The sequence below is a fragment of the Artemia sp. Qi Xiang Cuo genome, chromosome 17 (genome assembly GCF_049724085.1).
Source record: "Artemia sp. Qi Xiang Cuo chromosome 17, ASM4972408v1, whole genome shotgun sequence".
Taxonomy (NCBI): Eukaryota; Metazoa; Arthropoda; class Branchiopoda; order Anostraca; family Artemiidae; genus Artemia; species Artemia sp. Qi Xiang Cuo.
The window spans coordinates 50,372,792-50,383,864 of NC_142810.1; positions in this window are offsets into that span (position 1 = coordinate 50,372,792).

Here is an 11,073-nt window from a genome sequence, read left to right on the forward strand (position 1 = left end):
ATTAAGTTATAGACAATACTGGTTTAATCTCTTGGCAAAGAGTGTGATGACCTGTTTACCTACTAGAAGAACCTGTTTTTGGTACATAGTCTGGTAGAAATGGTAGGTACTACTCTACTTAAGCTACTTTTACAAAGGAATTTTTTCTGGGCGTTTAATATAAGGCCAACACTGTATTATAGAAAACTTAATATTCCAGCTATTCATATACATTCATATGTTCGTATACATTTGATGTACATTTACATTTATTTATGGCTTCAGATCAATAGGTTATGTTAAAATTGGCAAAATCAATATAATTCTTTAAAGAAAGTCTAGCCAGATTCCAGTGTATGTATACGAGTCTAGTCAAGCTTAAATGAAATGAGGAACTTACAAGAAAATACATTACTACCCGCTTCGAAAAACAACTAACGCCATCTAGTGTCGTCTAGAAAAATCAGATAATATTAGAACCTAACTGAGGATAAATGTGGTAACGCTCTTGTGAGGCCCCTGGGAGAAGTAGGCACAAAAAAGGTCTTCTGTGAATTTCAGTCACCGTCAGCCAACTGTTTGTTCATAAGGCAGGGAATTTGGGAAATCATTTCCAAGATTAGCTAGATTGAGACAGTAATGGCTGCCAAATACTTCCAAGAGGGCCTATCTCCCTAGAAATATGAAGCATGGACCGTGAAGCAGTAAAAATCTTTTGATGAGAAATCCAAGGTGGGAGAAAGAGGTTGTTTTGTTAGTACCAATAAGCAAATATCACCCTGAAGTGGGCATCAGGGGCTATTGATAATACAGGTTTTTTTTTCAATTCCATATATTAGTAAAAAATTAAACACAATACAAACCATATTTACTACTCTTACCCAATTTTTTACACTTCCTTTATATTGGACCAAAAATAAAAGAACCACTTTTGTCAAAAGGGCACAATGGGCATATTTTCTTATAATTAAAAAAAACTTGTTTAAGTATTGAGAACTAAAGTACTAAACTAAATATTTTATAAAAATGTTGAAAATTTGCACATTCTTCAGAAAAACGGTTTATAAACAGACGAATCCAAGCTACAAAATATCAAGGTACTTTCAGAAATTTCTGGTTGGATCGAAATGAAATTAAACTTTTAGTTGCAATACAGAAAATTAAATGGGAAATTAGAACCTTTTACTGAAATTTTAGAACTTAAATGAAGAAATTTAATAGATGAAAATTAAACTTGGTTTCAATCTTTCTAGTTCTGCAGAGTAGTGCTGCATTGTTTTTGGCGCTTGTGATTTTCAATTTTATTAACATACTTTCTGACATTCTTGTATTCGTAAAGGATTTCAGAAAAATTCTCTCCACGCTCGATTTCTCTCCTTCTTAGAATTCTATCCATGCTCGAAGTTTTTATGTTTACTTAGCGGCATCAAATAACAAACCTTAACGACATTATCATACCTGTTATTTGCTCCTCCTCTGATAATACTCCCTATCTTTTTTACCCGTTCGGCCAACTCCTGGAATGGTTTAACTAGTCTATAAGGATAAAAAAAAATAGTTATATTTATAAAATGTGAGGATGGCGCACTACAACTTCACTCAAGTTGGCGTCACTTTTTTAGTCATGGTTTCTATCAGTTTTTTTTCATTTTTATGTTTAAAATTGTCATTCAATAGCAGGCAACTAAACTTTCTGTATCCAGTCAAATAGTAATTAGTAAGCTTTGTTACGTTTTAAATCCTAGAAGTTCTTTTTTCTTGTTCCCCAAAAGTTGTTTATGCTCCAAAATATTTCTACAAGTGTTCTTGGAGTCCCGAAATTTTTTTTTTTCTAGGGGGAGAGGAGAAATTTGTGGGTTCTTTTAAGCTTAAATCTATCTCCAAATCAGTATTTAAATAACAACTCTTTATTATGGTCTAATCTCCTTTGTCACTGAAAATAAATCAAGGTTTACCTTGCTTGACCCCTACCCCCTCCAACTACATACAGATGGTCAATAAATAAAAACCATCGGTACGATTCAAACACCCCTGGACAGAGAAAACGCGTCTTAAAACAATACATTGCCTGAAAACCAACCGTTTGTGTTAACTGTAATTAAGAAGCGACTCGGTCCAATAGTAACAAAACGTAACATCAGAATTGTTATAACAATAGATATATTAAATGGATTGGAATTTTAAGCTGATTTAAAATATTTAAAATTCATTAAGATTAATCTTACACATCGAAACCTACGAGCGTGAGAAAGTTTGTGTAATTTTGAAAAAAATGGGCGAAAACCCCCCAAAAGTCAAGCGACCTTAATGAAAATCGTATTATTAGATTCAGCATACCAGAGAGCCCTATTGTAGAGGTTTCAAGCTCATACCTGCAACAATGGGGAATGCCATAACAAACATCACAGATGTGTGTTTATTACCTACACAGGTTGCCGCATCGCTGAGTACATTTTTCGCAAATATTGGCGATACCACAGCAAATTCCGTCGGGATACCATCTAAATCATACAAAGAATCCCTTGGCCCAAAGTGCATGAAATCAATGGCAGTGAGTCCTGTAACACCAGGTGAGCTCGAATTACTCGTAAAAAATTTGAAGGGCTCTTCTGCTTTAGGTTTTGACCTGGTCCACACAAAGGCACTGAAAGCAGTAGTGACGACCATTGCTGAGCCTCTAACTTACCTTGTAAATCTTTCATAAGATAAAGGGGTCTTTCCTGAAATGTTAAAAAAGGCAAAAATAATACTTCTTCACAAAGGTGGATGTAATACAGACATAGAAAATCATAGACCAATCTGAATCTTATCAGTTTTCTCGAAAGTCTTTGAAACGCCAATGAAAAACCAGCGTTACCAATATTTAGAGGCCGAAGGCTTTTTTTAACAGCCACCAATTCGGGTTTAGGGCTCGCTATTCAATCGAAGACGCCCTTACTTCACTAAGTTTATTCGTAAACAGAATCCTAAATTCGGGTGCTTTACCTGCAGCAGTGCTTCTAGATATCAAGAAAGCGTTTGATAGCATGCACCACGAAATATTACTAGGAAAGCTGGATCATATTGGAGTTCGTGGCCAAGTCCTATATTGGTTTAAGTCTTACTTTGAAAATTGTCAAATTTTCACAGGAAATGACCATAGAAATGATGTCATAGTAAACTGCGGAGTGCCAAATGAATCTAAATTCGTACCAACATTGTTTTTTGTTAAAGTAAATCATCTTCAGCAATTACTGGCTTCTTATAGTTGTAGTCCTTATTACTGCCAACTCTGTCACCCAAAAACGACACCGGGGTCTATAATAGAAGCCAAGGACGAACTAACGGCATTTGCGGATGATTCACATATGGCAAGCTCAGAATGGAACATCAAGTCTTTCAAAACAAAGCTACAAGACATTCTTGAAGAAACGTACCTCTGGATGGACGCAAATCGTCTGGTCAACATTGACAAATCGAGTGTTTTATTTTTTTCACGTATAGATTCGCTGGCTCCTGATGTGATTGGTATTGAAACCTCTCGTGGACTTATCAAGAGACCAGAAAAAGGACACGTTCGATACCTAGGGGTTTTAATCGACGAAAACCTCTCGTTCAGACACCACATAGCAAGTGTCGAGACGAAGCTTTCAAGGAACCTTGGAATCTTGAGAAAACTTAGTCACCATTTCCCTAAAAAAATACTGATCCTGATTTACAATGCAGTTATCAAGCCTCACATTCAATATTGTTCTACGGTTTGGCAATCAAATTTCAAGACACATTTACAGAGACTAAACTCAGTTCACAATAAAGCACTTCAAGTTTTAGGCCCAGCACCGAACAAACTATCAATGGCATCACTTTATAGACTATCTTGCACTGTTTTTTGTTTTAAATATTTTTCAGGAACACTCCCATCACCATTTAGAGGCTTATTCACACTAGCATCACAAATCCATAGTTTAAATACACGATCTTCATCAGACATTTACATACCCCCGACACTGACAGCTAGGTCAGAATTTTCTCCTAGAATTGCGTGTGCTAGAGAGTGGAATGCACTTCCGCAAGAGCTGCGGTCATTTAGGTCTCTCGGCTCCTTTAAAAAGAATCTGAAAAAATATCTAAAAGATTAAATATTTTTTTAATAGATTTATTTTATTATTATTATGTTCAGAATTTTTCGATATTATTATTAATTATCATATTTTAGTTTGATACTTCAAGGGGTGTGAGCGGAGGAGAAGTTGAGTTAAATTTATTGTTATTTGATGGTGGTTCGGGGTGGAAATTGAAGAGGACAGGAGGCCACGCTGTATTTAGAGTGTGCAATTATTGCGGGCCCGAACGTGCATCAATGCACAAGGAACTAAGTTAAGTGTATTTTTATATATATTTTTTTTTGAATTAAAACCCATATTGAACTGAACTGAAAAAAAAACTGACAGAATATGGACATCATTTGGCTGAAAATGACATACTTTCGGATGCTCAAGGGACATATTCACTGACCAACAAGTTGGCAAACCTGACCCCAATTCAAGGGAAATAGCCGATCCTAGTAGCAGAGTATTTTAGCGCTTGTATGATATTTGAAAATCAGAAATTAAAGCTTTAATTATTATTAAATTTGACAGGTCAATACGTACTTTTTTATTTCTTTTCAAAATATCTTTTGCTGTTCAAAAAACCCTAAATATAATATCCTTTTGAACTTCCATTATTAAATATTCTATATATGAAATTTTGTTAATTAATGAAATCTTTATTACAAACGATAACATATTTTAAAACCAATAATGCTTTTTATTATAATAATGAAAACAACTTGTCAAAACTGTAACTATAAATTGATCCTTTTGCACGAGACAAGTTAGCGAAATAGTAGCCCCTGGTACGGCTGTTACTTGTTAACTGGTCTCGTGAAAAAGGATCAATCAATTTGTAGTTAAAGTTCTGACAAATTGATTTTACTATTAATTTAAAAAGCATTATTGGTTTTAAAGTATGTTTACGCTTGTAATAAAGATTCTATGAATTAACAAAATTTCATATATATTATATCTAATGGTTGACACTCAAATGATGTCTTATCTAGGATATTTTGAATAGCTAAAAATATTTTGAAAAGAAATAAATGAATTTAAAGACATATTTAGAAGATGAATTGAAGAAAGTCACGTTCAATCATTTCAAATAACAATTTTTGAAGAGCTCTAATATAGCGGTGTGGCCGTAAGTCTGACCACTATTAATTTAGAGCTCTGAAATGATCTACCTAATATATCCCTCGATTGAATTAATCGGAATAGAGTTAATTCCATATAATACGTACACTGTTAAATAGATGGCTATAACGAGTGTTCGAATTCGGACCAGGGTTGCCAACTTTTTGGTCAATGAACATGTCCCAGTCAATGATGATAACCAGGGTTGCCATTCTAACGAAATTATTGGTGCTAATCAGGGTCTCTAAAAAGTACTACCTCCCGAATAATTTACCGTGTATTGCCCTTGCAGAACACCACTTAAGGAGCACATCTTAAATACTCTTTGACATTATCATATAATTCAGAGTTAATTTTTTATTTCTCTATGGTTAGTTCTCTTCAACTGACTTCTAACTTGACAGAAAATAGTAACTTAAATGGGATGCAACTATTTGTAAAAACGCCTTAACTCTGTATGTTCACTTTCAGCCGCCCTTAAGGAAACCCAAGACGGTCAATCATTTTGTTCAAAAGCTTCCGTCAATCAATTGATTAAAGCATGATTGACCGTCTAGGAACCGATTGAATTATTCAAACTTTCTATTAATCACCGCCAACGCTTGACTCAAGCGTCAAACAGGTTCCTAGACTTTTAATCATGCTTTAATCAATCGATTGAAGGAAGCTTTTGATCAAAATGATTAACCGTCTAGGCTGTCCTTTAGTGTTGTAGTAATAGCGCTTTCAGACTAACCAGTTTCTTAAAAAAATGGGACGGAAAACTGGAACCCGTAAAACACTATATTCTACCCCCCCCCCCAATATACAGGTATATAGCCCAAATTATTCATTTCCCATGTATTTTTCCATTTACCGATTTTGTCAGCGTTGATTCAACTTACGGCTAACCAGGTTAAAAAATGCATGGAAGAAAGAATGGAAGCATGGAAGAAAATGCATGGAAAATATTTAATTTTGGCTATATATTGACATATTAGGAAGTTTTGGAGGTATAATTCAGTGGAAAAGCATCCAAATGTATTAAGTGATAATTTTTTGCATATTATGAAGTCAGAATTGTTTTGAAACGTTTTTCCTCCCGAATATTCCTAATCCTATTCTTTTTGTCCAAAAATATGTTATCTATTGGTTTTCAAAGTCACAACCGGTTAAATTAACGCTCAGACCGGCTTTAGATTAACTGGCTTTTACCTGTTAGCCAGTACACACTCGACAATTTGGATGTTCTGGTACGAGGTTGAAACAACTGAGATTTTTGGGTGAAAGATAGGATGCATATAAATTGGGCTGTATCTTTGCACATTAGGGTGGAGGTTGGGGTTTAACGTCGAGAAGAACATTTCCTGAATATTGGGCATTAATAATTTTATCAAACGTATTTGACTAAATAATATTCAGAATATTTTGTAAAACATTCATCAACAAAACAGAGGTATCCTATATAACTACTGGTTTTAAAGTCTTTGATTTAAGAGCGTCTTTTTAGTCTAGGATTTCAGGAAGAGGATGGGCACCGAAGCCCCCGCTTCTAGTACTTTAATAATGGAGTGCCTATATTATAATGTTTTATTTCGAAATAACTTCTTATAATCTTTAGCACTTCAAATAATATTTACCCTTATTCAGTCTGTCTATGTAATTCTTATTTCTCGATGTTTATACAATGTGTGACTGAACAAAACCCAAAAGCCTTCTGTCTGTAGCCTGTAATATAATGTAGCGTCTATTTGTTAGCATAACAAGAGGACAAGCTAATGAACAAGTTGATTTCTTGAACATTAAATTTTAAAAAGGCACTACTTTTAGCAAAAAGTACTTCTTTTAACAAAAAGTATAAAAAAAAATACTACTTTTGCAGAAACTATTCAAAAAGTACTCCTTTGATTTAAAAGTATTAAAATAGTACTTTGGTACTTCCCGTGGCAACCCTGATGCCAAAAGTGGTACGATTGTACCATTTTGGTATATTTAACCTCTACTGGTACAATTTAGTACAATCACACAAAATTTGGTACATTTTACAAAATTACGGTACAATTTGGTACAATTCAGTATTTTTGCAGTGATGTTTTTATTCTTTCATCTATAAATAATTTTATTCATCCTGATCTTTGTCAGTTCAGTCAAGATAAGAGACAGACAAGCAGTAACTTTTTTTCCATTTTTTGCAAGTTTGTATTGGTTGTCTTGATTTTGTTAGTTAGTTGTTTGGATTTTTTAATGGTTGTCTGGATTTTGAATTGGTTTTTTATAAAGTTTTTAGATCAATGTCACATTTTCGTCAGTGTTGGCACGTCGAAGCTTGATAATGAATGACCAAAACTAATTTGTTAAACTCAATAAAGTTTTTCGCTGTGAAAATTTAGACATAAAGAAATTGTTAATTCCTAAGGCCAAGTACACATTCAAAAGCAATCCAAGCCTTCTTCAGCTGTCTGGTACCATGCCTAAGTTCTTAATCTATTGATTTTATCTGTTTTTCACTAATTTTTCCTCTTTTTTTTTAAATTTGATACCCTCTAGAAACAGTAACAGAGTTTTCTTATCGACACCTTTATTTTGATTTTAGTTTTTTGTTTACTCTGTACCGACAGCATCAATTGGTGATAAAGATACTGATTTTTGGTTATACCATATGGTCTCTAATGCTGGCCTCCATATGCCAATAGCACCATGTCAATAAAATACGGTGATTTTTTGTCATACCATATGGTCTTTAATGCTGGCCTCCATATGCCAATAGCACCATGTCAATAAAATACGGTCTCCAACACAGAACTTCTCAATTATGTTTTAAAATTTCATGAAAAAAATTATCGATAAAAATGACTTTAAAAAAAGTGATTAGCCTTATATAAATATTCCTTACTATAAACAAAACATAATCCAATATTTGTGTTTTCGTGTATCCTATGAAACTGTATTTTTTGTTTCTTTTGAAGAGCTCTTCATTTATATTTTTTGTTTCATTTAATTAACAGGAATTCAAGATTCTGTCTATCTTTTAAGTAATATGTTAGATTTCCTGTTTCTTTGAATTATTATGCATATATTTGTGTTTTAAACGCCTATTGTGCCATATTTGTGTTTTTAGCAGTATGTATATATTTGTGTTTTAAACGCCTTTGATAAATGCAATTTTTATCAGGCATTCTAGACTGATCTCTTTTTCTTTTTGCAGGCCTCTTCAATTCCAGAATTAGGTCAAACAATTTCTCGTTCACCTTGTATATATTCTAATAGCCATCAACAAGAAAAAGTTTCATCAACAAGCAATACTAACAAGCAAAAGTATTAACCGCTTTATAACTAGCATTAAATAATATAACTAAAGTAGTTTTAGAATTACTTCACTTTGGTGCAGTGACAACCTGAATTAGGATGAATATACATTTAACCCTGTTTTATTCACGACATTTTTCATTGTCTTTGTTTATTTTATCTCTTTATCTAATATCCTTCAAACACTAAAATGCGAACCGTTTAACCGCTTTTTAACAATTATTTGATAAAAATAACTAGAATAATTAATAAAATTACTCTATATTAGATGAGGGACAACGTGAATTGTGTTAAATACGCACTTGTATTTTTGTTTCATTGACCAATTTTATCTTCCTCTATCTTTATTTTATCTTTTTATCAAATATCTTTGATGATTTTTTTCTTTCATTTTTTTGTAAATAAAATACTGATTACAATTATAACTTTATTTTAACTATTGTCATTGTTTGTGCTCTGTATCTCTGATCATTTTTAGCATTAGCTGCTTGTTTAGAATATTCAGTTTTTTATCGTTAATTTTGTTTTAGTAACAAAATGCAGAGAAAATAAAAAAAACTGACACCACCCACCAGTCATCCCCCCCCCCAAAAAAAAATTCAATTAATAACCGGTAAAATTATAATTTAGCCCTGTTCTGGTATTATGAAATAATACTACCATCTTTGTGAAATACATACATGACGTAGGCATTGACATTTCCACTTTTTTATTGAGGAAATTATTGATAGTTTGATATTTGCTGAGTTATTCTAGTCTCTGAGAAGTTCAATTTATGCATATAATTGCACCAATTAAGGCGGGACTTAAAAGTAAAGGAAAAATATTGTTTTAAATCGACGTTGTCATTGCAACAATCTAAAAATGAACAATAGGATTTACTTGCAAGTAGTATTTTTCCCCTTTTTGACTAAATTTTCCTCTCTGTATGCATGAATCCATGGCTTCAGGTCTTGGTCCCGAAATTTCATTGATTTTTTTTATATTATAACTTAGATTAATTTTATATTAAAATTTTATTTTGCCATCTTGATTGCACGGAAACAGAAAATTTACCAATCCATTTGGCGTAAATAAAATAATTGCGCTATCTACGTTACGTGTTATTTACGTAAATAGCGCAATCATTTTTTTTAAAGACAGTGGAGTGTAGAAGAAAACTAATTGAGTATTTTGGCTATATTTCTAAGAGACCAAATGAAAAAGCCGAAGTTGTGTTTTTGTTTGTTTTTTACAATTAACTGTCTTTAGAATTTCTTTATTCTAAAGACAGACCCTTTATTGTTTGTAATCCATTGGAAATCTTAAAAAAGAACAAAATTATTAAGTTTTCAGTAATTTTTTTGTCTTCCATGAATCAAGTGGCAGATTAAAGATAAAACATATTATAAGAACTATATGATATCACGCGAGAACTCCTTTTTGGAGGTCAGGCCCTGAAGCTGTGGATACATGTATGCTGAGGAGGAACTCATGGGATGAAGCGACAATCGGAAGTACTGGCACTTTTGGGATGTCTGTAAGGTCAAAAAATATGGGTAACTTATAAGAGTGGAAATTGGCAATAGTTCCAAAAAAACTAACAGTGCCATCTAGTGTCTGGTGACACATGGAATTCTTTTCAAGGTTTGTAATTGTTTTTCAGTCAGGAACTGAGATTAGACACTTATTTCTACCCTAGTTATACCTATGACACAAATTATATTAATTGTTTTTATTATGACACTGAACAAAATGCTGCCAAGCGCTACATGGCGCTGATGGTCTTCTTTCGACACTAGTGCCAGTCCCGACTCTTGTAAGTTACCCATATTCTTTGTGTTAGTGCAAAAACAGTTGGAAATAACCGTGAAATTCCATATAAAAAAAACTATAATCTTCTTCTTCTCTTTTGGATTAATATGCAGACGCTTTTGCATAATCTCATCGCCAGAATAAAATTCCGAGCCTTGCAGTGAGTGGGATTATGAGTCTCATACCACCCCTGGCACATGAAACTCGAGGCATAAACAGACTTGGAAGTATGTACGACTGAGAGTTTCCGGGTGTTGGTTAGGGCAAAAACAATCGTTAACAACCTTAACTTTCACTTTTACAGAAATTCTTAACTTTTACAGAAATTTAGTCTTCCAACCAAATTTTATGAGTCTTTTGAGTTATTTAGTACGAAGTATTTATCTTAAAATCTTACATTTCTTTATACATTACATTATTGTTTTTTTTTTGCCATCTTGATTGAGTGAGAACCAAAAACTTACCAATCCACTGAAAGTCCTAAATGGGTAAACTTTTGTAATTTTTTATTTCCGTGAGTCTAGTGACAAAGTGCAGATAAAATGTATAAGATTTTATTGCTGAAGTTATTATGAGAAAGCGTCACCGTAACAATCCAAACAACAAGAAAAATAAAATATTACGAAAGGAATCTATATTTTTTTTTAATGGGGCCCGACACTGAAGCCGTAGCCATATTCACATAGAGGGGAACCAGGGAAAAGGGAACACTTCATAGTATGTATCATTGTATTTTTTAGAATATTTGAAGGCAAAATCAATCATTGATAATCTTTTCCTTTACCTTTACAGAGATTTAATTTTC